Below are 21,828 nucleotides of genomic sequence, written 5' to 3' on the forward strand. Positions count from 1 at the left end.
TGGGCACATGGGTTTTTTCTACGTCTTGGCTGTGGCACGTAGTGCTGCTACAAACACGGGGGTGCGTGGATCTCTTCAAACAACAGTTTTGCTCTTGGGCGGACGTGTACCCACGACGGGGATTGCTGGATCATCTGGTGGCTCATGTTTCTCCTATTTATTGTGTTCGTTGTTTTTATTTACTTACTTACTTTTTTCTTTCTTTTTAAAACTTTTTTTTTACTTACTTGCTTTTAAGTACTAGTACTCGTGGTTTAGGAAGAAGAGTTGATTAACAATACTGAGTTAGTTTCAGGTGTACAGCAAAGGGGATACTGTCTTCCATGTCTAATATTGTTTCAGATTGATTTCCATTATACGTTATTGCAGGATACTGAATATCATTCCCTGTGTTATTCTGTAAATCCTTGTTGTTTGTCTCATTTATAGGAAGTACTGTGTATCTGTTCATGGAGCTCCCAATTTATCCCTCCACCCCTCCTTTTCTCCTCGGGTAGCCATCAGTGTGTTTTCTAGGCCTGTGAGTCTGTCTCTGTTTTGCACCCATAGGTTCGTTGGTAGTACTTTTGAGATTCCACATATCTTTGGGCTTCTCTGTCGGACGTGCTTCACTAAGCGTAATCTTCCCTGGGAGCATTCTTGTCGCCGCAAATGGCAATATTGCATTCTTTTTTACTAACGGCTGAGTCATACACCATAGTACATGTATACCACCTCTTCTCGTACTAGCCACCCGTTGATGGGCACTTGGGTTTTTCTCCATGTCTTGGCTAGTGCAAATAGTGCCGCTATTTGGTGAACTTGGAGGTGCTTGTGCCGTTTTGAACTCTTGTTTCGTCATTTCCGGGTACGCACCCAGGAGTGGGATTGCTGGATCATACGGGACCTCTCCTTCGGCCTCTTTCAACCTCAACCCCTGCTGCCCCCACCCCCGCCGCCACACACACCTGAGACTGGATGGTTACCCCCGATGAGAGGTGATGTATGTCTCTGGGGCAGTAGAATGCCCCCACCCCATTCGGACCCCGCCTAGCCCCTGTGGCGCCCTCCGTTTCTGTCGTCCTCTTAGCTGCCTCCTACCCACCGCCCCCGGTCCCAACCCATTGCTTAGCCCGACCACCTTCCCGCACAGCACACCAGTCTGGGGCGCTCACCCTCCACCCCACCGCGAAGGGGTCCTCTCCCACCATCTTCCTCGCCCCACAGCGCACTCACACACCCCGCCCCTCCCCCCAGCCTGCAGGCTCAGACCCCGCTCCCCGCCACCTTTTCCTTGTGTCCCAGGCCCGGCTGTCACATGTCCCGCCCGGAAGTCTCACTTCCGCCGCTGCTCCTCAGACCCACTGCTACTTCAGGCCCACCCCGCGCCCTGATCTCACGCACCCGCACACACCTGCCGGGCCAGGTGCCGCCACCACCCCAAGCTTCTGCTGAGCCCCTGCCTGAGTGGCCAGCCGCTCTCCCGGGCCAGGTCCCCGCCAGCCCAACACCTCCCGCTCCTGCCCGCGCTCCAGCCAGACACCCCAGGCCCTTCCTCGCACCTCCCGGCACGGCACGCGGCCCGCCGCCGCCCTCTCTCCATGGGGTCGTCCTGCTCCGTTCCCTAACCGGCGTGGGGTGGCCACCGACCACGGCCACAAACACCGTCATCCCACACTGTCAGCCACCCCCAAGGCACCGGCAAGGCGTTCAGGAAACCTGCTGCGGTGGTGCGAAGCACCCGTCTGCCCACCGGTGCTCCTTTCCACGGGGGATCCGGCGCTGTCGGAAGGCACCGCGTGTGACACCGCCCTCGCCGTCGGCGCCGCCGCCGACGTCGCCGTGGGGGAGAAGCGGTGCTGCTGGAGAGTCCAAACACGGGCGGGCGCGTTTGCTCGTGGCCACAGCCACGGCGGGGAGAGGCGCTGCCCCGGCCACTCGTGTTGGGGGCTGAGGCAAGCGTCCGAAAAGGAAGACACGGGCCGTCGGAGGCCTCGCGAGGGCGCGCGCCAGTGCGGCCAAAAGGCTTGGCCGGGGAGGGAGGGTGGAGGTTGCGTGGCAGGGCTTGGGCTGGAGGTGCAGGGCGCCGGGTGGCTGTGGTCCCGGGGCGCCGAGGCCGCGGAGCAAGCGTGGCCTAAAAGTGCCATGTGGACGGTGGGAGGTTGAGAGGAAGAAGAAAGGCTTCCCTGACCGGGAATCGAACCCGGGCCGCGGCGGTGAGAGCGCCGAATCCTAACCACTAGACCACCAGGGAGCGTCGGGCTCTAGCCGTGCTCCTGCTGGACCCGTAGCACCCGCTCGGCGCCACCTTGGCGCCAAGACGCGGCCTTTCCAAGTCCAGCCACGCGCCGTCGCTGGCAATCCACGTGTCCTCCCGCCCTGCCTGCTTGCAGCACCCTCAGAACACTGCGTGCCTGCTTCCCGCACACACAAGAAAAGCCGCTGGGGCCAGCTAGCTCCCTGCTCCCAGCTCTCCCTCACAGGCCCCCCGCGGAGCTCGGCAAAAGGTCAGCCCGCTGCGTTGGCCGGGAATCGAACCCGGGTCAACTGCTTGGAAGGCAGCTATGCTCACCACTATACCACCAACGCTGCACGGACCGGGCCGCCCCGAGACGCCGGCACCGGGCTCGCCCGAGCGCACTTTCGTCGCCTCCTCCTCCCCCTCGCCCTCTTCCCCCTCCTCTTGCTCCTCCTCCCCCTCCCCCTCCTCCTCCTCGACTCCTCTTCCTTCTCTCCCTCCTCCTACTCCCCTTTCTCTTCCTCGTCCTCCCCCTCCTTCTCAGCCTCCGCCGCCGAAGCCGCCGCTTGGAGCAGCCCTGCCCCGACGCCCCGCCGGCCGGCAGCTCTGTGATGTCACGGGCGCCACCAAGGCCCCCCGGCGCCCCACCCGCGCCAGCCCTACGAAGCTGCACCAGGCCACCCGCCCGACCGCCTCAGGGGGGCGCTCTCGCTGCCTTGCTGCTCCAGGTCCCTCGGCTCCACGCCGCGGCGCGCCCCCGCCCCCGGGGCACGCGTCTGCCAGTCCCCGGCTCGCCAAAGCCCTTCTCCACCGGGCGCTGGGCCAGGCCACTTCCCGCACCGACAGGGGACGGCACTCATCCGCCTCCCACCCGTCCAGGCCGCTGTGCATAGTTGCGCAGCTGTGCGTCGCCACGCAAGGAGCCTACTGACACAGCCACTTTGGGCGGGCCGCAGTGTCCTCGGGCGCTTGTGGGGTCCAGAGGAGGCCGTCGCTCGGCCGTGGCGACGGAGCGCCCGGCGAGGCGGAAGGGCTGGAGGGCTGGAGGGGGTCGAGGGTGGGCAGGCTGGGCACGCGCTGGCGCCCTGCGCTTCGCTGGAGGGCGGAGGGACGAGAAGAAGGGCCCTTGGGAGCCAGGCGGCAGGACAGAGAGCGGCGCCAGCCACCAAAAGAGGGCGTGTTGCCTCCCCGTCGGGGAATCGAACCCCGGTCTCCCGCGTGACAGGCGGGGATACTCACCACTATACTAACGAGGACGGCGGCGACCACCCCCGCACACGCCCGCTCTCGGGCTGCCTGCCGACGCCTCCCCCTGCCCTCCGGCCCCCTGCCCTCCGGCCCCCTGCCCGCTACGGGCGGCCGGCGCGTGCCCGACCCGACCCAATGCCACACCAAGCGCGTCCTCCAGAGCAGCAGCCCCCGACCCCGACAGGGACTCGGACCCCCGTGGCGCTGAAAACTCCGAGCGCGCGCTGCCTGTTGCCTCCAACGCGGCGATGGCGCCGGGAGGAGGGGCCCGGCCCGAGACCGAAAGCAAGGCTGCGAGGAGGGGCGGTGCGCGCGCCGGGCCTTGGCCGGCGAGGAGAGGCGCGGGTGGGGGGCCGGCGGCAGGGGCTGGCCCGACGCGGCCCGGCTGCGTCCGGGGCCAGCGGCGGGCGAGGGCGCCACCGCGGCGGAGCCAGGCGCGTCGTCTGGCCTTGCTCCCCGTCGGCCGCCGCGCGCCCGCTCCGTCGCTCAGCCACACGGCCGCGCGCCTGGCGCGGAGCACCGCGTCCCGCCAAGGGCACCGGGGTTCGCGTCGCGTCCGGTCCCAGCCAGCCGAGCGGCCACGCGCACGCCCAGCCCCGCCGTCAGGATGGCCGAGCGGTCTAAGGCGCTGCGTTCAGGTCGCAGTCTCCCCTGGAGGCGTGGGTTCGAATCCCACTCCTGACAAGCCAGCCTTTTGGCCCGCCCGACAAAAGCACCCGGCCCCCCCATGGCAGCGCTTTACTGCCTTCCAGTCCGTCGCGCCGTGCACTCTTGCGGCCTCTCCAAACTCCGGCCCGGACATCCACGCCTCTCAGACGCGGGACCTTCTCAGCCGCGGCCAGGGGCCTGGCAGAAACGGCCCGCTACGAAACCTCCGGCGACGGGCTTTCCGGACAAACGCCCTCCCCGCCGGTTCCTATGCCCCCTCCTTCCTGCACCCACACCTGGAAAACCTTCAGTCCTTCGCAGCACATCTTTCCTCCCCTGCTTGCGGCTGCTGCTGCTGCTGCTGCTGCTGCTGCTGGTCTTTCCTGCCTGCCTGTCTGCCTGCCTGCCTGCCTGCGTCCCTCCCTCCCACTCCCGCTCCCCCCCGCCCCCACCGCCACACGCACAACGGCCGCGTGTGGAAAGCCCTCCACGCCTCGCCCACCCTCCGACTTCTGCCTGGTGAACAGCGGACTCGCTCTCACAGCCCTTCTTCCACTTCCGCCACCAGCAGCTCTCCGTCTTTCCAACATCCTGTCCTTCCCGTCAGCCCCAACGGCCCGCCTGCCCGTTCCATTTCCTCCACAGCCACACCGAGGTGGCCGCCGACACCACCTTGCCGGCCTGTGGTGCGTGCCCCTCGCTGCTTTTTCGCCTTGGGGCCCTGGCCGGACCACACCTGCTTGCCTGCCTGCCTGCTGGCCAGCCAACAGGGGGCCCTCCCTGCACGGGGCCTGGTGCACGAGTCGCTCCCAGGAACGGTGCTCCAGTGAGTAGTGAGCGGAAGCCCTGGATGCCCTGTCACCCACCACACACGTCCGGCCCCCAGCACGAGTCAGCCGCCTCGGCGCCCCAGCGCAAGTCCCTCGGGGAAGCCGCGGCTCCGGCAGCACCCAGCCACACCCTGGGTCGCTCCCTCCGTCACCGGGCTGTCCGCGAGCCAGCAGCCAGTCTGCCAAAGTGCTTCTCCTCACAACCAACGTAGCAGAGCGGGACACCGCGGGAGGGGTGGGCGCAGAGCGCAGAAGCGAGGCTAAGACACCTTTGCTCTTTCGGCCTAAGCGCCGCTCGGCGGCGGCGGCGGCGGCGGCGGCGGTGCCCGGGGTCCACCTCCCACGCTCGCCGTCCCTGCACAGCCCCGAGCTCCGATCCCTGCCCCCGCCCGCCCTCGTACGCCCCGCACCGGCAAGAAAGCCAGCCGCCAGAGGGACTGTGCGTCGGGGCCCGGCGGCGGCGGCGGCGGCGGCGGCGGTTGAGAGGAACGTCGGTGCTCAGCCGCAGCGGCCACGCCTCGCCCGCCCTGACTGAGATTCGGGCGCGGGCCAGGCCCGTGCGGCTCCTGGCTTCCTCTGGCGACAGCGACGGTCTCGCGGCGGCCGTGGACGGCAGAGAAAGCGCAGGGCGGGCCGAGCCCGCCCGCGTCCCTCCGTCCCTCGGTGCTTGCGACCGCCTCGCGCCCCGGGGTCGCCAGCGTGCCCGGAGCCTCTCGTTCAGGTGGCCCGTCGGCCTCCTGCTCAAATGGAGCACATGCCCACGGGACGAGCAGTGACCAGGATCCGGCGGTTGGCGGCGAGCACCGCTGGGGCCGCGGCGGGCGCCGGCGGCCATCAGTGCATGGGTGGTTCAGTGGTAGAATTCTCGCCTGCCACGCGGGAGGCCCGGGTTCGATTCCCGGCCCATGCAGCCACAGCGCCCCCTTTTGGTTCCCGCAGCCTCAAAGCGGAGCTGGGCTTCCCCGCTGCCACAATCAAGGCACCGGTCCTGCCAACAGCTCGCTCACCACCGCACCTTCAGGCCCCGGACCTTCCCACGCAGACGCCCCCACCCCACACACACCCGGGAGCCAGGCCTCCAGGACCTGACACCTTGCGGGCTCAGCCACTCTTACGCCCAGACCCCTTCCTTGTCCTTGTTCTCTTCCTTACCCTGACCCCGCCTGTGTCACGCTCTTCACTGTAAGAAACACCCCACACTGGCACCCGCACAGCCCAACCTCTTCACCTTTGCACAACCAGGAGCAAGGGAGTCGCCACCTCTGGCAGTGATCCATCCCATTTTCCTGGAGAGTCCCCAAAGCGTTCACTTGCACGAGGAGTTCAAAAGAAGCCCACACAATCATCGCAGACTGCACTCGAGTTTGACCCTCCACAGAAATACGTTTCCAACACCGGCCCGCTCCTCCACCGCTACTGCCACCAGCACCATCAGCACGACAAACACCACGCCCTCCCCTGAACCTCTGCTCCCACCAACGGCATCAGCCCTCGGGACAGCACCACCAGCACCACCACCTCAGCCTCCAGCCTACTCCCACAAACACCCCCACCCCACCCCATCTCCCCACTTTTCCCCGGATCCTTTCCAAATCCTACGTTGTCAAGGATCCTGCCCTTGCCTCTGTGCCGTTGGCCTCCTCCTTTTGCCCACTTCGCCTTCTTCTCCTTTTCATAGCAGTGCGGTTGCTTTACAACATTGTGTTACATTCAGGTGTACGGCAAGATGATTCAGTTACATGTCCTTTCCCAGGTTATTTTCCACTATACCTTATCACGACATATGTATACATTTCCCTGTGCTGTACGGTGAATGCTTGCTGCTTATGTGCTTGATGTATACAGTATTTCCTCTCCGTTCATCGCAGCTCCGTATTTTTCCCTGCCCTGCACTTTCCCCTTGGGTAACGAACAGTGTGTTTCCTATGTCTGTGAGTCTGTTTCTCTTTGGCGCATACATTCGTTTGTGGTACGGTATAGATTCCACATTTCTTTGTGCTTCTCTGCCTGCCTTACGTCGCTAAGTGTAATATCCTCTGGGTCCCTCCTTATTGGTGCAAATGGCAATATCTCACTCTTTTTGTATGGCTGAGTAATATTCCACAGCACGTGCATACCACGTCTGCCTGTGCCAGCCATCGGCGTTGATGGGCACTGGGGCTTTGTCCATGTCTTGGCTGTGGCCCGCAGTGCTGCTGTGGACACGAGGGTGCACGGATCTCTTCAAGTGACACTTTCTCTCCTCTGCCGATGTGTACCCACGATGGGGATCGCTGGATCATATGAGAGCTCATATTTCACCTATTTATTTAGTGTGTTGTTTCTATTTATGCATTTAATAGTTATTTATTCATTTACTTATAAGAACTAGTAGCTGTAATTTTGGAAGAAAAATTGATTAACAAGATTGAGTTAGTTTCAGGTGCACAGCAACATGGATACTGTTTTCCGTGTCTCATATTGTTTCAGGTTGCTTTCCGTTATAGCTTACTACAGGATATTGAATATCATTCCCCGTGTGATTCCGGAAATCCGTGTCGCCTACGTCTTTTATATGAACTACGGTGTATCTGTTCATCGCCGCTCCTGACTGATGTCTCCACCCCTCCCTTTCTCCTCGGGTAACCATCAGTGTGTTTTCTATGTCTGTGAGTCTGTTTCTCTATTGCACAATCGTTCTTTTCTATTATGGTTTAGATTCCACGGATCTTTGTGCTTCTCGGTCAGACTTACTTCCCTAAGTGGAATATCCTCTAGGACCATCCTTATTGTGGCACATGGCAATATTTCATTTTCTGAAATGGCTGAGTAATATTCCACAGTACATATATACCCCAGCTTTTCCTGCCAGCCGACCGTTGATGGGCACATGGGTTTTTTCTACGTCTTGGCTGTGGCACGTAGTGCTGCTACAAACACGGGGGTGCGTGGATCTCTTCAAACAACAGTTTTGCTCTTGGGCGGACGTGTACCCACGACGGGGATTGCTGGATCATCTGGTGGCTCATGTTTCTCCTATTTATTGTGTTCGTTGTTTTTATTTACTTACTTACTTTTTTCTTTCTTTTTAAAACTTTTTTTTTACTTACTTGCTTTTAAGTACTAGTACTCGTGGTTTAGGAAGAAGAGTTGATTAACAATACTGAGTTAGTTTCAGGTGTACAGCAAAGGGGATACTGTCTTCCATGTCTAATATTGTTTCAGATTGATTTCCATTATACGTTATTGCAGGATACTGAATATCATTCCCTGTGTTATTCTGTAAATCCTTGTTGTTTGTCTCATTTATAGGAAGTACTGTGTATCTGTTCATGGAGCTCCCAATTTATCCCTCCACCCCTCCTTTTCTCCTCGGGTAGCCATCAGTGTGTTTTCTAGGCCTGTGAGTCTGTCTCTGTTTTGCACCCATAGGTTCGTTGGTAGTACTTTTGAGATTCCACATATCTTTGGGCTTCTCTGTCGGACGTGCTTCACTAAGCGTAATCTTCCCTGGGAGCATTCTTGTCGCCGCAAATGGCAATATTGCATTCTTTTTTACTAACGGCTGAGTCATACACCATAGTACATGTATACCACCTCTTCTCGTACTAGCCACCCGTTGATGGGCACTTGGGTTTTTCTCCATGTCTTGGCTAGTGCAAATAGTGCCGCTATTTGGTGAACTTGGAGGTGCTTGTGCCGTTTTGAACTCTTGTTTCGTCATTTCCGGGTACGCACCCAGGAGTGGGATTGCTGGATCATACGGGACCTCTCCTTCGGCCTCTTTCAACCTCAACCCCTGCTGCCCCCACCCCCGCCGCCACACACACCTGAGACTGGATGGTTAACCCCGATGAGAGGTGATGTATGTCTCTGGGGCAGTAGAATGCCCCCACCCCATTCGGACCCCGCCTAGCCCCTGTGGCGCCCTCCGTTTCTGTCGTCCTCTTAGCTGCCTCCTACCCACCGCCCCCGGTCCCAACCCATTGCTTAGCCCGACCACCTTCCCGCACAGCACACCAGTCTGGGGCGCTCACCCTCCACCCCACCGCGAAGGGGTCCTCTCCCACCATCTTCCTCGCCCCACAGCGCACTCACACACCCCGCCCCTCCCCCCAGCCTGCAGGCTCAGACCCCGCTCCCCGCCACCTTTTCCTTGTGTCCCAGGCCCGGCTGTCACATGTCCCGCCCGGAAGTCTCACTTCCGCCGCTGCTCCTCAGACCCACTGCTACTTCAGGCCCACCCCGCGCCCTGATCTCACGCACCCGCACACACCTGCCGGGCCAGGTGCCGCCACCACCCCAAGCTTCTGCTGAGCCCCTGCCTGAGTGGCCAGCCGCTCTCCCGGGCCAGGTCCCCGCCAGCCCAACACCTCCCGCTCCTGCCCGCGCTCCAGCCAGACACCCCAGGCCCTTCCTCGCACCTCCCGGCACGGCACGCGGCCCGCCGCCGCCCTCTCTCCATGGGGTCGTCCTGCTCCGTTCCCTAACCGGCGTGGGGTGGCCACCGACCACGGCCACAAACACCGTCATCCCACACTGTCAGCCACCCCCAAGGCACCGGCAAGGCGTTCAGGAAACCTGCTGCGGTGGTGCGAAGCACCCGTCTGCCCACCGGTGCTCCTTTCCACGGGGGATCCGGCGCTGTCGGAAGGCACCGCGTGTGACACCGCCCTCGCCGTCGGCGCCGCCGCCGACGTCGCCGTGGGGGAGAAGCGGTGCTGCTGGAGAGTCCAAACACGGGCGGGCGCGTTTGCTCGTGGCCACAGCCACGGCGGGGAGAGGCGCTGCCCCGGCCACTCGTGTTGGGGGCTGAGGCAAGCGTCCGAAAAGGAAGACACGGGCCGTCGGAGGCCTCGCGAGGGCGCGCGCCAGTGCGGCCAAAAGGCTTGGCCGGGGAGGGAGGGTGGAGGTTGCGTGGCAGGGCTTGGGCTGGAGGTGCAGGGCGCCGGGTGGCTGTGGTCCCGGGGCGCCGAGGCCGCGGAGCAAGCGTGGCCTAAAAGTGCCATGTGGACGGTGGGAGGTTGAGAGGAAGAAGAAAGGCTTCCCTGACCGGGAATCGAACCCGGGCCGCGGCGGTGAGAGCGCCGAATCCTAACCACTAGACCACCAGGGAGCGTCGGGCTCTAGCCGTGCTCCTGCTGGACCCGTAGCACCCGCTCGGCGCCACCTTGGCGCCAAGACGCGGCCTTTCCAAGTCCAGCCACGCGCCGTCGCTGGCAATCCACGTGTCCTCCCGCCCTGCCTGCTTGCAGCACCCTCAGAACACTGCGTGCCTGCTTCCCGCACACACAAGAAAAGCCGCTGGGGCCAGCTAGCTCCCTGCTCCCAGCTCTCCCTCACAGGCCCCCCGCGGAGCTCGGCAAAAGGTCAGCCCGCTGCGTTGGCCGGGAATCGAACCCGGGTCAACTGCTTGGAAGGCAGCTATGCTCACCACTATACCACCAACGCTGCACGGACCGGGCCGCCCCGAGACGCCGGCACCGGGCTCGCCCGAGCGCACTTTCGTCGCCTCCTCCTCCCCCTCGCCCTCTTCCCCCTCCTCTTGCTCCTCCTCCCCCTCCCCCTCCTCCTCCTCGACTCCTCTTCCTTCTCTCCCTCCTCCTACTCCCCTTTCTCTTCCTCGTCCTCCCCCTCCTTCTCAGCCTCCGCCGCCGAAGCCGCCGCTTGGAGCAGCCCTGCCCCGACGCCCCGCCGGCCGGCAGCTCTGTGATGTCACGGGCGCCACCAAGGCCCCCCGGCGCCCCACCCGCGCCAGCCCTACGAAGCTGCACCAGGCCACCCGCCCGACCGCCTCAGGGGGGCGCTCTCGCTGCCTTGCTGCTCCAGGTCCCTCGGCTCCACGCCGCGGCGCGCCCCCGCCCCCGGGGCACGCGTCTGCCAGTCCCCGGCTCGCCAAAGCCCTTCTCCACCGGGCGCTGGGCCAGGCCACTTCCCGCACCGACAGGGGACGGCACTCATCCGCCTCCCACCCGTCCAGGCCGCTGTGCATAGTTGCGCAGCTGTGCGTCGCCACGCAAGGAGCCTACTGACACAGCCACTTTGGGCGGGCCGCAGTGTCCTCGGGCGCTTGTGGGGTCCAGAGGAGGCCGTCGCTCGGCCGTGGCGACGGAGCGCCCGGCGAGGCGGAAGGGCTGGAGGGCTGGAGGGGGTCGAGGGTGGGCAGGCTGGGCACGCGCTGGCGCCCTGCGCTTCGCTGGAGGGCGGAGGGACGAGAAGAAGGGCCCTTGGGAGCCAGGCGGCAGGACAGAGAGCGGCGCCAGCCACCAAAAGAGGGCGTGTTGCCTCCCCGTCGGGGAATCGAACCCCGGTCTCCCGCGTGACAGGCGGGGATACTCACCACTATACTAACGAGGACGGCGGCGACCACCCCCGCACACGCCCGCTCTCGGGCTGCCTGCCGACGCCTCCCCCTGCCCTCCGGCCCCCTGCCCTCCGGCCCCCTGCCCGCTACGGGCGGCCGGCGCGTGCCCGACCCGACCCAATGCCACACCAAGCGCGTCCTCCAGAGCAGCAGCCCCCGACCCCGACAGGGACTCGGACCCCCGTGGCGCTGAAAACTCCGAGCGCGCGCTGCCTGTTGCCTCCAACGCGGCGATGGCGCCGGGAGGAGGGGCCCGGCCCGAGACCGAAAGCAAGGCTGCGAGGAGGGGCGGTGCGCGCGCCGGGCCTTGGCCGGCGAGGAGAGGCGCGGGTGGGGGGCCGGCGGCAGGGGCTGGCCCGACGCGGCCCGGCTGCGTCCGGGGCCAGCGGCGGGCGAGGGCGCCACCGCGGCGGAGCCAGGCGCGTCGTCTGGCCTTGCTCCCCGTCGGCCGCCGCGCGCCCGCTCCGTCGCTCAGCCACACGGCCGCGCGCCTGGCGCGGAGCACCGCGTCCCGCCAAGGGCACCGGGGTTCGCGTCGCGTCCGGTCCCAGCCAGCCGAGCGGCCACGCGCACGCCCAGCCCCGCCGTCAGGATGGCCGAGCGGTCTAAGGCGCTGCGTTCAGGTCGCAGTCTCCCCTGGAGGCGTGGGTTCGAATCCCACTCCTGACAAGCCAGCCTTTTGGCCCGCCCGACAAAAGCACCCGGCCCCCCCATGGCAGCGCTTTACTGCCTTCCAGTCCGTCGCGCCGTGCACTCTTGCGGCCTCTCCAAACTCCGGCCCGGACATCCACGCCTCTCAGACGCGGGACCTTCTCAGCCGCGGCCAGGGGCCTGGCAGAAACGGCCCGCTACGAAACCTCCGGCGACGGGCTTTCCGGACAAACGCCCTCCCCGCCGGTTCCTATGCCCCCTCCTTCCTGCACCCACACCTGGAAAACCTTCAGTCCTTCGCAGCACATCTTTCCTCCCCTGCTTGCGGCTGCTGCTGCTGCTGCTGCTGCTGCTGCTGCTGGTCTTTCCTGCCTGCCTGTCTGCCTGCCTGCCTGCCTGCGTCCCTCCCTCCCACTCCCGCTCCCCCCCGCCCCCACCGCCACACGCACAACGGCCGCGTGTGGAAAGCCCTCCACGCCTCGCCCACCCTCCGACTTCTGCCTGGTGAACAGCGGACTCGCTCTCACAGCCCTTCTTCCACTTCCGCCACCAGCAGCTCTCCGTCTTTCCAACATCCTGTCCTTCCCGTCAGCCCCAACGGCCCGCCTGCCCGTTCCATTTCCTCCACAGCCACACCGAGGTGGCCGCCGACACCACCTTGCCGGCCTGTGGTGCGTGCCCCTCGCTGCTTTTTCGCCTTGGGGCCCTGGCCGGACCACACCTGCTTGCCTGCCTGCCTGCTGGCCAGCCAACAGGGGGCCCTCCCTGCACGGGGCCTGGTGCACGAGTCGCTCCCAGGAACGGTGCTCCAGTGAGTAGTGAGCGGAAGCCCTGGATGCCCTGTCACCCACCACACACGTCCGGCCCCCAGCACGAGTCAGCCGCCTCGGCGCCCCAGCGCAAGTCCCTCGGGGAAGCCGCGGCTCCGGCAGCACCCAGCCACACCCTGGGTCGCTCCCTCCGTCACCGGGCTGTCCGCGAGCCAGCAGCCAGTCTGCCAAAGTGCTTCTCCTCACAACCAACGTAGCAGAGCGGGACACCGCGGGAGGGGTGGGCGCAGAGCGCAGAAGCGAGGCTAAGACACCTTTGCTCTTTCGGCCTAAGCGCCGCTCGGCGGCGGCGGCGGCGGCGGCGGCGGTGCCCGGGGTCCACCTCCCACGCTCGCCGTCCCTGCACAGCCCCGAGCTCCGATCCCTGCCCCCGCCCGCCCTCGTACGCCCCGCACCGGCAAGAAAGCCAGCCGCCAGAGGGACTGTGCGTCGGGGCCCGGCGGCGGCGGCGGCGGCGGCGGCGGTTGAGAGGAACGTCGGTGCTCAGCCGCAGCGGCCACGCCTCGCCCGCCCTGACTGAGATTCGGGCGCGGGCCAGGCCCGTGCGGCTCCTGGCTTCCTCTGGCGACAGCGACGGTCTCGCGGCGGCCGTGGACGGCAGAGAAAGCGCAGGGCGGGCCGAGCCCGCCCGCGTCCCTCCGTCCCTCGGTGCTTGCGACCGCCTCGCGCCCCGGGGTCGCCAGCGTGCCCGGAGCCTCTCGTTCAGGTGGCCCGTCGGCCTCCTGCTCAAATGGAGCACATGCCCACGGGACGAGCAGTGACCAGGATCCGGCGGTTGGCGGCGAGCACCGCTGGGGCCGCGGCGGGCGCCGGCGGCCATCAGTGCATGGGTGGTTCAGTGGTAGAATTCTCGCCTGCCACGCGGGAGGCCCGGGTTCGATTCCCGGCCCATGCAGCCACAGCGCCCCCTTTTGGTTCCCGCAGCCCCAAAGCGGAGCTGGGCTTCCCCGCTGCCACAATCAAGGCACCGGTCCTGCCAACAGCTCGCTCACCACCGCACCTTCAGGCCCCGGACCTTCCCACGCAGACGCCCCCACCCCACACACACCCGGGAGCCAGGCCTCCAGGACCTGACACCTTGCGGGCTCAGCCACTCTTACGCCCAGACCCCTTCCTTGTCCTTGTTCTCTTCCTTAACCTGACCCCGCCTGTGTCACGCTCTTCACTGTAAGAAACACCCCACACTGGCACCCGCACAGCCCAACCTCTTCACCTTTGCACAACCAGGAGCAAGGGAGTCGCCACCTCTGGCAGTGATCCATCCCATTTTCCTGGAGAGTCCCCAAAGCGTTCACTTGCACGAGGAGTTCAAAAGAAGCCCACACAATCATCGCAGACTGCACTCGAGTTTGACCCTCCACAGAAATACGTTTCCAACACCGGCCCGCTCCTCCACCGCTACTGCCACCAGCACCATCAGCACGACAAACACCACGCCCTCCCCTGAACCTCTGCTCCCACCAACGGCATCAGCCCTCGGGACAGCACCACCAGCACCACCACCTCAGCCTCCAGCCTACTCCCACAAACACCCCCACCCCACCCCATCTCCCCACTTTTCCCCGGATCCTTTCCAAATCCTACGTTGTCAAGGATCCTGCCCTTGCCTCTGTGCCGTTGGCCTCCTCCTTTTGCCCACTTCGCCTTCTTCTCCTTTTCATAGCAGTGCGGTTGCTTTACAACATTGTGTTACATTCAGGTGTACGGCAAGATGATTCAGTTACATGTCCTTTCCCAGGTTATTTTCCACTATACCTTATCACGACATATGTATACATTTCCCTGTGCTGTACGGTGAATGCTTGCTGCTTATGTGCTTGATGTATACAGTATTTCCTCTCCGTTCATCGCAGCTCCGTATTTTTCCCTGCCCTGCACTTTCCCCTTGGGTAACGAACAGTGTGTTTCCTATGTCTGTGAGTCTGTTTCTCTTTGGCGCATACATTCGTTTGTGGTACGGTATAGATTCCACATTTCTTTGTGCTTCTCTGCCTGCCTTACGTCGCTAAGTGTAATATCCTCTGGGTCCCTCCTTATTGGTGCAAATGGCAATATCTCACTCTTTTTGTATGGCTGAGTAATATTCCACAGCACGTGCATACCACGTCTGCCTGTGCCAGCCATCGGCGTTGATGGGCACTGGGGCTTTGTCCATGTCTTGGCTGTGGCCCGCAGTGCTGCTGTGGACACGAGGGTGCACGGATCTCTTCAAGTGACACTTTCTCTCCTCTGCCGATGTGTACCCACGATGGGGATCGCTGGATCATATGAGAGCTCATATTTCACCTATTTATTTAGTGTGTTGTTTCTATTTATGCATTTAATAGTTATTTATTCATTTACTTATAAGAACTAGTAGCTGTAATTTTGGAAGAAAAATTGATTAACAAGATTGAGTTAGTTTCAGGTGCACAGCAACATGGATACTGTTTTCCGTGTCTCATATTGTTTCAGGTTGCTTTCCGTTATAGCTTACTACAGGATATTGAATATCATTCCCCGTGTGATTCCGGAAATCCGTGTCGCCTACGTCTTTTATATGAACTACGGTGTATCTGTTCATCGCCGCTCCTGACTGATGTCTCCACCCCTCCCTTTCTCCTCGGGTAACCATCAGTGTGTTTTCTATGTCTGTGAGTCTGTTTCTCTATTGCACAATCGTTCTTTTCTATTATGGTTTAGATTCCACGGATCTTTGTGCTTCTCGGTCAGACTTACTTCCCTAAGTGGAATATCCTCTAGGACCATCCTTATTGTGGCACATGGCAATATTTCATTTTCTGAAATGGCTGAGTAATATTCCACAGTACATATATACCCCAGCTTTTCCTGCCAGCCGACCGTTGATGGGCACATGGGTTTTTTCTACGTCTTGGCTGTGGCACGTAGTGCTGCTACAAACACGGGGGTGCGTGGATCTCTTCAAACAACAGTTTTGCTCTTGGGCGGACGTGTACCCACGACGGGGATTGCTGGATCATCTGGTGGCTCATGTTTCTCCTATTTATTGTGTTCGTTGTTTTTATTTACTTACTTACTTTTTTCTTTCTTTTTAAAACTTTTTTTTTACTTACTTGCTTTTAAGTACTAGTACTCGTGGTTTAGGAAGAAGAGTTGATTAACAATACTGAGTTAGTTTCAGGTGTACAGCAAAGGGGATACTGTCTTCCATGTCTAATATTGTTTCAGATTGATTTCCATTATACGTTATTGCAGGATACTGAATATCATTCCCTGTGTTATTCTGTAAATCCTTGTTGTTTGTCTCATTTATAGGAAGTACTGTGTATCTGTTCATGGAGCTCCCAATTTATCCCTCCACCCCTCCTTTTCTCCTCGGGTAGCCATCAGTGTGTTTTCTAGGCCTGTGAGTCTGTCTCTGTTTTGCACCCATAGGTTCGTTGGTAGTACTTTTGAGATTCCACATATCTTTGGGCTTCTCTGTCGGACGTGCTTCACTAAGCGTAATCTTCCCTGGGAGCATTCTTGTCGCCGCAAATGGCAATATTGCATTCTTTTTTACTAACGGCTGAGTCATACACCATAGTACATGTATACCACCTCTTCTCGTACTAGCCACCCGTTGATGGGCACTTGGGTTTTTCTCCATGTCTTGGCTAGTGCAAATAGTGCCGCTATTTGGTGAACTTGGAGGTGCTTGTGCCGTTTTGAACTCTTGTTTCGTCATTTCCGGGTACGCACCCAGGAGTGGGATTGCTGGATCATACGGGACCTCTCCTTCGGCCTCTTTCAACCTCAACCCCTGCTGCCCCCACCCCCGCCGCCACACACACCTGAGACTGGATGGTTAACCCCGATGAGAGGTGATGTATGTCTCTGGGGCAGTAGAATGCCCCCACCCCATTCGGACCCCGCCTAGCCCCTGTGGCGCCCTCCGTTTCTGTCGTCCTCTTAGCTGCCTCCTACCCACCGCCCCCGGTCCCAACCCATTGCTTAGCCCGACCACCTTCCCGCACAGCACACCAGTCTGGGGCGCTCACCCTCCACCCCACCGCGAAGGGGTCCTCTCCCACCATCTTCCTCGCCCCACAGCGCACTCACACACCCCGCCCCTCCCCCCAGCCTGCAGGCTCAGACCCCGCTCCGCGCCACCTTCTCCTTGTGTCCCAGGCCCGGCTGTCACATGTCCCGCCCGGAAGTCTCACTTCCGCCGCTGCTCCTCAGACCCACTGCTACTTCAGGCCCACCCCGCGCCCTGATCTCACGCACCCGCACACACCTGCCGGGCCAGGTGCCGCCACCACCCCAAGCTTCTGCTGAGCCCCTGCCTGAGTGGCCAGCCGCTCTCCCGGGCCAGGTCCCCGCCAGCCCAACACCTCCCGCTCCTGCCCGCGCTCCAGCCAGACACCCCAGGCCCTTCCTCGCACCTCCCGGCACGGCACGCGGCCCGCCGCCGCCCTCTCTCCATGGGGTCGTCCTGCTCCGTTCCCTAACCGGCGTGGGGTGGCCACCGACCACGGCCACAAACACCGTCATCCCACACTGTCAGCCACCCCCAAGGCACCGGCAAGGCGTTCAGGAAACCTGCTGCGGTGGTGCGAAGCACCCGTCTGCCCACCGGTGCTCCTTTCCACGGGGGATCCGGCGCTGTCGGAAGGCACCGCGTGTGACACCGCCCTCGCCGTCGGCGCCGCCGCCGACGTCGCCGTGGGGGAGAAGCGGTGCTGCTGGAGAGTCCAAACACGGGCGGGCGCGTTTGCTCGTGGCCACAGCCACGGCGGGGAGAGGCGCTGCCCCGGCCACTCGTGTTGGGGGCTGAGGCAAGCGTCCGAAAAGGAAGACACGGGCCGTCGGAGGCCTCGCGAGGGCGCGCGCCAGTGCGGCCAAAAGGCTTGGCCGGGGAGGGAGGGTGGAGGTTGCGTGGCAGGGCTTGGGCTGGAGGTGCAGGGCGCCGGGTGGCTGTGGTCCCGGGGCGCCGAGGCCGCGGAGCAAGCGTGGCCTAAAAGTGCCATGTGGACGGTGGGAGGTTGAGAGGAAGAAGAAAGGCTTCCCTGACCGGGAATCGAACCCGGGCCGCGGCGGTGAGAGCGCCGAATCCTAACCACTAGACCACCAGGGAGCGTCGGGCTCTAGCCGTGCTCCTGCTGGACCCGTAGCACCCGCTCGGCGCCACCTTGGCGCCAAGACGCGGCCTTTCCAAGTCCAGCCACGCGCCGTCGCTGGCAATCCACGTGTCCTCCCGCCCTGCCTGCTTGCAGCACCCTCAGAACACTGCGTGCCTGCTTCCCGCACACACAAGAAAAGCCGCTGGGGCCAGCTAGCTCCCTGCTCCCAGCTCTCCCTCACAGGCCCCCCGCGGAGCTCGGCAAAAGGTCAGCCCGCTGCGTTGGCCGGGAATCGAACCCGGGTCAACTGCTTGGAAGGCAGCTATGCTCACCACTATACCACCAACGCTGCACGGACCGGGCCGCCCCGAGACGCCGGCACCGGGCTCGCCCGAGCGCACTTTCGTCGCCTCCTCCTCCCCCTCGCCCTCTTCCCCCTCCTCTTGCTCCTCCTCCCCCTCCCCCTCCTCCTCCTCGACTCCTCTTCCTTCTCTCCCTCCTCCTACTCCCCTTTCTCTTCCTCGTCCTCCCCCTCCTTCTCAGCCTCCGCCGCCGAAGCCGCCGCTTGGAGCAGCCCTGCCCCGACGCCCCGCCGGCCGGCAGCTCTGTGATGTCACGGGCGCCACCAAGGCCCCCCGGCGCCCCACCCGCGCCAGCCCTACGAAGCTGCACCAGGCCACCCGCCCGACCGCCTCAGGGGGGCGCTCTCGCTGCCTTGCTGCTCCAGGTCCCTCGGCTCCACGCCGCGGCGCGCCCCCGCCCCCGGGGCACGCGTCTGCCAGTCCCCGGCTCGCCAAAGCCCTTCTCCACCGGGCGCTGGGCCAGGCCACTTCCCGCACCGACAGGGGACGGCACTCATCCGCCTCCCACCCGTCCAGGCCGCTGTGCATAGTTGCGCAGCTGTGCGTCGCCACGCAAGGAGCCTACTGACACAGCCACTTTGGGCGGGCCGCAGTGTCCTCGGGCGCTTGTGGGGTCCAGAGGAGGCCGTCGCTCGGCCGTGGCGACGGAGCGCCCGGCGAGGCGGAAGGGCTGGAGGGCTGGAGGGGGTCGAGGGTGGGCAGGCTGGGCACGCGCTGGCGCCCTGCGCTTCGCTGGAGGGCGGAGGGACGAGAAGAAGGGCCCTTGGGAGCCAGGCGGCAGGACAGAGAGCGGCGCCAGCCACCAAAAGAGGGCGTGTTGCCTCCCCGTCGGGGAATCGAACCCCGGTCTCCCGCGTGACAGGCGGGGATACTCACCACTATACTAACGAGGACGGCGGCGACCACCCCCGCACACGCCCGCTCTCGGGCTGCCTGCCGACGCCTCCCCCTGCCCTCCGGCCCCCTGCCCTCCGGCCCCCTGCCCGCTACGGGCGGCCGGCGCGTGCCCGACCCGACCCAATGCCACACCAAGCGCGTCCTCCAGAGCAGCAGCCCCCGACCCCGACAGGGACTCGGACCCGCGTGGCGCTGAAAACTCCGAGCGCGCGCTGCCTGTTGCCTCCAACGCGGCGATGGCGCCGGGAGGAGGGGCCCGGCCCGAGACCGAAAGCAAGGCTGCGAGGAGGGGCGGTGCGCGCGCCGGGCCTTGGCCGGCGAGGAGAGGCGCGGGTGGGGGGCCGGCGGCAGGGGCTGGCCCGACGCGGCCCGGCTGCGTCCGGGGCCAGCGGCGGGCGAGGGCGCCACCGCGGCGGAGCCAGGCGCGTCGTCTGGCCTTGCTCCCCGTCGGCCGCCGCGCGCCCGCTCCGTCGCTCAGCCACACGGCCGCGCGCCTGGCGCGGAGCACCGCGTCCCGCCAAGGGCACCGGGGTTCGCGTCGCGTCCGGTCCCAGCCAGCCGAGCGGCCACGCGCACGCCCAGCCCCGCCGTCAGGATGGCCGAGCGGTCTAAGGCGCTGCGTTCAGGTCGCAGTCTCCCCTGGAGGCGTGGGTTCGAATCCCACTCCTGACAAGCCAGCCTTTTGGCCCGCCCGACAAAAGCACCCGGCCCCCCCATGGCAGCGCTTTACTGCCTTCCAGTCCGTCGCGCCGTGCACTCTTGCGGCCTCTCCAAACTCCGGCCCGGACATCCACGCCTCTCAGACGCGGGACCTTCTCAGCCGCGGCCAGGGGCCTGGCAGAAACGGCCCGCTACGAAACCTCCGGCGACGGGCTTTCCGGACAAACGCCCTCCCCGCCGGTTCCTATGCCCCCTCCTTCCTGCACCCACACCTGGAAAACCTTCAGTCCTTCGCAGCACATCTTTCCTCCCCTGCTTGCGGCTGCTGCTGCTGCTGCTGCTGCTGCTGCTGGTCTTTCCTGCCTGCCTGTCTGCCTGCCTGCCTGCCTGCGTCCCTCCCTCCCACTCCCGCTCCCCCCCGCCCCCACCGCCACACGCACAACGGCCGCGTGTGGAAAGCCCTCCACGCCTCGCCCACCCTCCGACTTCTGCCTGGTGAACAGCGGACTCGCTCTCACAGCCCTTCTTCCACTTCCGCCACCAGCAGCTCTCCGTCTTTCCAACATCCTGTCCTTCCCGTCAGCCCCAACGGCCCGCCTGCCCGTTCCATTTCCTCCACAGCCACACCGAGGTGGCCGCCGACACCACCTTGCCGGCCTGTGGTGCGTGCCCCTCGCTGCTTTTTCGCCTTGGGGCCCTGGCCGGACCACACCTGCTTGCCTGCCTGCCTGCTGGCCAGCCAACAGGGGGCCCTCCCTGCACGGGGCCTGGTGCACGAGTCGCTCCCAGGAACGGTGCTCCAGTGAGTAGTGAGCGGAAGCCCTGGATGCCCTGTCACCCACCACACACGTCCGGCCCCCAGCACGAGTCAGCCGCCTCGGCGCCCCAGCGCAAGTCCCTCGGGGAAGCCGCGGCTCCGGCAGCACCCAGCCACACCCTGGGTCGCTCCCTCCGTCACCGGGCTGTCCGCGAGCCAGCAGCCAGTCTGCCAAAGTGCTTCTCCTCACAACCAACGTAGCAGAGCGGGACACCGCGGGAGGGGTGGGCGCAGAGCGCAGAAGCGAGGCTAAGACACCTTTGCTCTTTCGGCCTAAGCGCCGCTCGGCGGCGGCGGCGGCGGCGGCGGCGGTGCCCGGGGTCCACCTCCCACGCTCGCCGTCCCTGCACAGCCCCGAGCTCCGATCCCTGCCCCCGCCCGCCCTCGTACGCCCCGCACCGGCAAGAAAGCCAGCCGCCAGAGGGACTGTGCGTCGGGGCCCGGCGGCGGCGGCGGCGGCGGCGGCGGTTGAGAGGAACGTCGGTGCTCAGCCGCAGCGGCCACGCCTCGCCCGCCCTGACTGAGATTCGGGCGCGGGCCAGGCCCGTGCGGCTCCTGGCTTCCTCTGGCGACAGCGACGGTCTCGCGGCGGCCGTGGACGGCAGAGAAAGCGCAGGGCGGGCCGAGCCCGCCCGCGTCCCTCCGTCCCTCGGTGCTTGCGACCGCCTCGCGCCCCGGGGTCGCCAGCGTGCCCGGAGCCTCTCGTTCAGGTGGCCCGTCGGCCTCCTGCTCAAATGGAGCACATGCCCACGGGACGAGCAGTGACCAGGATCCGGCGGTTGGCGGCGAGCACCGCTGGGGCCGCGGCGGGCGCCGGCGGCCATCAGTGCATGGGTGGTTCAGTGGTAGAATTCTCGCCTGCCACGCGGGAGGCCCGGGTTCGATTCCCGGCCCATGCAGCCACAGCGCCCCCTTTTGGTTCCCGCAGCCTCAAAGCGGAGCTGGGCTTCCCCGCTGCCACAATCAAGGCACCGGTCCTGCCAACAGCTCGCTCACCACCGCACCTTCAGGCCCCGGACCTTCCCACGCAGACGCCCCCACCCCACACACACCCGGGAGCCAGGCCTCCAGGACCTGACACCTTGCGGGCTCAGCCACTCTTACGCCCAGACCCCTTCCTTGTCCTTGTTCTCTTCCTTAACCTGACCCCGCCTGTGTCACGCTCTTCACTGTAAGAAACACCCCACACTGGCACCCGCACAGCCCAACCTCTTCACCTTTGCACAACCAGGAGCAAGGGAGTCGCCACCTCTGGCAG

The 21,828-nt window shown here is 64.2% G+C and overlaps 15 non-coding genes across 15 annotated transcripts; 6 read left to right on the forward strand and 9 right to left on the reverse strand.

Annotated features, from left to right (window-relative positions):
• Positions 1 to 2,161: 2,161 nt before the first annotated feature.
• TRNAE-CUC (transfer RNA glutamic acid (anticodon CUC)) lies at positions 2,162 to 2,233 on the reverse strand. Its single transcript has one exon. It is a non-coding gene; the product is annotated as a tRNA-Glu (tRNA).
• Positions 2,234 to 2,496: 263 nt separating this feature from the next.
• On the reverse strand, positions 2,497 to 2,568 carry TRNAG-UCC (transfer RNA glycine (anticodon UCC)). The gene has a single exon. It is a non-coding gene; the product is annotated as a tRNA-Gly (tRNA).
• An 834-nt stretch (positions 2,569 to 3,402) lies between these two features.
• Positions 3,403 to 3,474, reverse strand: TRNAD-GUC (transfer RNA aspartic acid (anticodon GUC)). Its single transcript has one exon. It is a non-coding gene; the product is annotated as a tRNA-Asp (tRNA).
• A 593-nt stretch (positions 3,475 to 4,067) lies between these two features.
• TRNAL-CAG (transfer RNA leucine (anticodon CAG)) lies at positions 4,068 to 4,150 on the forward strand. The gene has a single exon. It is a non-coding gene; the product is annotated as a tRNA-Leu (tRNA).
• Positions 4,151 to 5,783: 1,633 nt separating this feature from the next.
• Positions 5,784 to 5,854, forward strand: TRNAG-GCC (transfer RNA glycine (anticodon GCC)). The gene has a single exon. It is a non-coding gene; the product is annotated as a tRNA-Gly (tRNA).
• Positions 5,855 to 9,967: 4,113 nt separating this feature from the next.
• TRNAE-CUC (transfer RNA glutamic acid (anticodon CUC)) lies at positions 9,968 to 10,039 on the reverse strand. The gene has a single exon. It is a non-coding gene; the product is annotated as a tRNA-Glu (tRNA).
• A 263-nt stretch (positions 10,040 to 10,302) lies between these two features.
• Positions 10,303 to 10,374, reverse strand: TRNAG-UCC (transfer RNA glycine (anticodon UCC)). Its single transcript has one exon. It is a non-coding gene; the product is annotated as a tRNA-Gly (tRNA).
• An 834-nt stretch (positions 10,375 to 11,208) lies between these two features.
• On the reverse strand, positions 11,209 to 11,280 carry TRNAD-GUC (transfer RNA aspartic acid (anticodon GUC)). Its single transcript has one exon. It is a non-coding gene; the product is annotated as a tRNA-Asp (tRNA).
• Positions 11,281 to 11,873: 593 nt separating this feature from the next.
• Positions 11,874 to 11,956, forward strand: TRNAL-CAG (transfer RNA leucine (anticodon CAG)). The gene has a single exon. It is a non-coding gene; the product is annotated as a tRNA-Leu (tRNA).
• A 1,636-nt stretch (positions 11,957 to 13,592) lies between these two features.
• Positions 13,593 to 13,663, forward strand: TRNAG-GCC (transfer RNA glycine (anticodon GCC)). The gene has a single exon. It is a non-coding gene; the product is annotated as a tRNA-Gly (tRNA).
• Positions 13,664 to 17,776: 4,113 nt separating this feature from the next.
• On the reverse strand, positions 17,777 to 17,848 carry TRNAE-CUC (transfer RNA glutamic acid (anticodon CUC)). Its single transcript has one exon. It is a non-coding gene; the product is annotated as a tRNA-Glu (tRNA).
• A 263-nt stretch (positions 17,849 to 18,111) lies between these two features.
• TRNAG-UCC (transfer RNA glycine (anticodon UCC)) lies at positions 18,112 to 18,183 on the reverse strand. Its single transcript has one exon. It is a non-coding gene; the product is annotated as a tRNA-Gly (tRNA).
• Positions 18,184 to 19,017: 834 nt separating this feature from the next.
• On the reverse strand, positions 19,018 to 19,089 carry TRNAD-GUC (transfer RNA aspartic acid (anticodon GUC)). Its single transcript has one exon. It is a non-coding gene; the product is annotated as a tRNA-Asp (tRNA).
• A 593-nt stretch (positions 19,090 to 19,682) lies between these two features.
• TRNAL-CAG (transfer RNA leucine (anticodon CAG)) lies at positions 19,683 to 19,765 on the forward strand. The gene has a single exon. It is a non-coding gene; the product is annotated as a tRNA-Leu (tRNA).
• A 1,633-nt stretch (positions 19,766 to 21,398) lies between these two features.
• On the forward strand, positions 21,399 to 21,469 carry TRNAG-GCC (transfer RNA glycine (anticodon GCC)). The gene has a single exon. It is a non-coding gene; the product is annotated as a tRNA-Gly (tRNA).
• Positions 21,470 to 21,828: the final 359 nt, after the last annotated feature.

Source organism: Kogia breviceps, chromosome 1 (genome assembly GCF_026419965.1).
Source record: "Kogia breviceps isolate mKogBre1 chromosome 1, mKogBre1 haplotype 1, whole genome shotgun sequence".
NCBI lineage: Eukaryota > Metazoa > Chordata > Mammalia > Artiodactyla > Physeteridae > Kogia > Kogia breviceps.